Consider the following 4,132-nt stretch of genomic DNA (forward strand, 5'->3'; position numbering starts at 1 on the left):
GAGGTCAGCGCGCAGCCGGTGTCAGCACCGCCGCCGCCGCCGCCGCCGCCACTCGCCGAGCCGGCCGCGCCGCTCTCCACGTCGTACTCGAAGAAGGCGTCGGCGTCGGCCGGCTCGGCCATCGGCGCGGCGCGGGGCGGGCGGCGGCGGCGCGCTCCGTGGCGCGGCTGGCGCTGTCAGGGTCGGTCAGCGTGCGACAGGCGGACCGGAGCAGCACCAGCTGACGTTCCGACCCGGGCGAGTTACACCTCTCAGGCACGCCACCCGCGCCCGGCTCGGGCTCGGGCTCCATGGCCACCAGTCGACCGCGCGCTAGGAGCCATCTGCCGGCAGAGAGCCCGGGTCAGTGCTCTCCCCTTTGGTCGGACGGGTGGCTCCATCTGCAAGTACATGTCTGACAGTTATGATGCAAACCCCAGTTTGACTGATATCCGCCGCACCCATGCATTCATTCATGAATACGCCGGCGAGTAGCGTCCATTAGTACCCAGACGCTGAAAGACACGCATCTTCGTTTTCTTCAGGAGACTGATGCGGGGAAGCTGCTCGCATCCGTACAAGCCGTCACGCAAGCCGGCAGTGCGTCCAAACAACGGTGTCCAGACCGGGCATAACGGCAGGAGGCAGGACGGCAGGCTTAGCAGCCACCACGAGCTCATCGAGTTGGAAGCTTCCCATCCCCCCCCCCTCCCTCCCGCGTCAAACATCAGCCTGCCCACGGACGTGCAGCGTGCGGCTGGAGGGCGAGCAGCCGGGGCTGGGCTGGGTTGATTGCAGCGGAGCGCCGACAGACGCCGAGCCGCCCCGGTGGGTGGCAGCCAGCGCCGCTAAGTTTAGCCCGGGGCAGCGGGGACGCGCCGTCACGGGGCATGCCGGCCGCCTCCTGTGCCGCTCGACGCAGCGGACTCCCCCCCCCCCACACACACGTATATGTATATATACATATATGCATATATATATATATAATATATATACATATACATATATACATTATATATATATATATATATATACATTATATATATACATTATATATATATATATATATCATAATTATATATATATATATATATATATATATATATATATATATATATATATATATATATGCATATATGTATATATACATATATACGCGCAGGTGCGCCGGTGCCGCGCGGGCGGCTGGAAGTGACAGCGAAATTGGGGAACCACCGCGCGGCGATCATAACGGATGCGTGACATTCAGGTTATCGGCGACGTTTTGGTGCGCTATGGACACTTGCATCATACCTTATCGCGCCGCCCATCGGAGACAGGCCCAGCAAACATTATTGACGGAAAATAGCATTGTTAAGCCGCCGCAAAATACTGGCGGTGATAAGGCCTCAGATAGGAGAATAGAATGCACGTCATAACTAGTGCTCCCCTACTTGCCCGGCTTCCGAGGCTAATGCAACAGCCCGCCACAGCAGAACCACAGGGACCGACCACAGAAATCGCCCTGGGACCGTTACGAAAATACGCGAACGTTCTTGACTTCGTGATTGGTGTGCCGTCACTGTGACTTCGGAGGGTTAAGTCGCCGAGACGTCGGGAGATCTAAACGTCCCAAACAATCCGACACGCCCCCACCAGTGACTACCACTGGCAAGCGTCACGTGTTCACTGGGCGTCGCTGGTAACCCCAGCAGCCTCTTCCATTTGCTATCGTGTCAGCAATCTCGTCTGCAGAGTCCAGGATTCAGCTGTCCGGCCAGCTCCCGCAGACACGCCTCGGGCGGTGTCGGGTCAGCTTCCGCCACAGACGGGCCGTTTCGTGCCAGATTCGACGCCCGGCCGGACTGAGGGCTCGCATTTGGCGCCAGCTGTTGTCGGAGGTCGGCGTTGGCGTGGCCCGCGGTCACCAGCTGCGCCCACCACGTGACACCACGTGACGCACAGTCACGGGCGTCAGCTGACCGGCCGCCAGGTCACGTGCATGGCCCGAGGGTATATTCTGGGCCTCGGGGAGGGGCGAGGAGTGAATCAGTGCGGGTGGCATAGTACAGGACGTAGACTGAGGAACGAATCAAAAGCCTAACAGGTCGTAACGAAAGAGGATTGGATGAACACATGAAGTGCAAAAGGCCATCGAAACGATCCGAGTGACGCGTCGGTCACGGCCTGGCCCGTCTGCAGGCAGTGTTCCTGCGCCGCGGCCGCATGACCCGTGATCGACCCTCAGAAGGGTTCGACGTCACCGACCAGGAATAGTCAGCCAACGCCGGCTGACGCAACCCGGACACTGCGCACCGTCTGCGGAAGCGCCGCATGCCGCCGCTCGAAAGCCGCGTGCGCATGGAATGTGACGTCACGGGATCGGCTGCCGGCCCGCGCGGCCGACGACCTGCGCATTCGTCGGCCGCGACGGTGGGTGCGGGGGTGGGGAGAGAGAGCATGTGGTTGCCTTGAGTGCCAGGCTGGCCTTTGGGAAATTCGATACCGTGGCGTCGGTGGCTCACCCGACAAGTAAGACATCGTGAGGCACCCTGGCGGGGAAGATTCCTTCAGAAGTGCTTATTCAGAACGCGGTCGAAGGTTTTCGACTATTCAAGAGCTGTTTTCGGTATTCAAACGCTTGTCGAATCCGAATATTTGAGCGGACATTCGAATGTTCCGAGTTCGGATACTAATTTACACTCCCCTCCCACCAACGCAGATGTGCGAGCGTCTAATCATTAGCAATCTTCTACGGGACAGGACTCGCCGGCATGAATGCACGTTCGGTGCCACAAACCGAGTAAATCGTAGTTGCAGCACGGCGGCAGCGGCGCCTGTCTTGACCTTGCCAGATACCACGGCAGCCGCAAGGTAAACAGTCAGCCAGCGCGGCTGGCCAGCCCCTAGCACCAGCTGACGAGTCGCACCACACCCACAAATGCCCCGCGGCGATGCGAGGAGCAGATCCATCGCGAAAAGGTGGAGCGGAGTTACACGCAGGGGCTTCACCATCCCTATGTCCCATCATCAGTTGTCCCCAGGTGTACGGCAGCTCATGAAGGGGAACCGATTGTTGGAGGAGGTACCGAGACAATGTGATTGTTGCTGCCGCCACGGGAGAGAACGGGAGGGGTGGCCGTAAGGGTCACAGGAGAAGCCTGCCCAACCCCTGGTACTGTCCCAATCAGTAGGTCAGGACGACTCCGACACCACAGGTCGGCGTCAGATACTGGGGTGCTGGTGTTTTGGTTGGCCTGGTTATCGAGTCGGGTCGGAGATTCTAACGTTCAAACGTACGGTACAGAAATAAAATTGACTTGTGAAGGAAAAGCAGCGTGATTGGAGCTATCGCGACGCGGAAGGGATTTGGCATGTCTAAAGAGATTTTTGAGCAAAACCAACGCGTAGAGATAATCGTAAAAGCGCTGGCGGTAACGGCAGAGTGGGGCACGGACGGCACACAGTGGCGTTGGCGGTAACGGCAGAGTGGGGCATGGACGGCACACAGTAGCGCTGCCGGTAACGGCAGAGTGGGGCACGGACGGCACACAGTGGCGCTGGCGGTAACGGCAGAGTGGGGCACGGACGGCACGCAGTGGCGTTGGCGGTAACGGCAGAGTGGGACACGGACGGCACGCAGTGGCGCTGGTGGTAACGGCAGAGTTGACCACGGACGGCACGCAGTGGCGCTGGTGGTAACGGCATAGTTGACCACGGACGGCACGCAGTGGCGCTGGCGGTAACGGCGGAGTGGGACACGGACGATACACAGTGGCGCTAACAGTGATGTGTTTTTGAGCCGCGTCGGAAACCGAAGCCACTTAACGAGACATGTGACAGCATTTATGTTGTTCAGCATTTGCTGGGGTTCAAAGGCCGCTCTCAGTCACGACCTGGTTTCGCTTAAAAAAAAAAAAAACACCAAGGGTAATTCGGCAGGCTGCCCCAAAGCCTGGAGCTCATTTTCACAAAAATATATCCTAAGGTCTTGTGTTTTCTTGTGTATCATCGAAATGAACGCATCTGTAACAGTTTCTGATACGCAACGGACTGACCCGTGCGCCATGGACAATGTGAGATTGCCAGAAAGCACCTCAAGAGCACAGAGTTTGCGCAAAGATTCCAGAGCTTGGTGGAGGCCCAGAGCTGCCTAGACTGAGAGCTGCGACTA

This window comes from Pollicipes pollicipes, unplaced genomic scaffold (assembly GCF_011947565.3).
Source record: "Pollicipes pollicipes isolate AB1234 unplaced genomic scaffold, Ppol_2.1 Scaffold_3087;HRSCAF=3621_pilon_pilon_pilon, whole genome shotgun sequence".
In the NCBI taxonomy this organism is placed as follows: domain Eukaryota; kingdom Metazoa; phylum Arthropoda; class Thecostraca; order Pollicipedomorpha; family Pollicipedidae; genus Pollicipes; species Pollicipes pollicipes.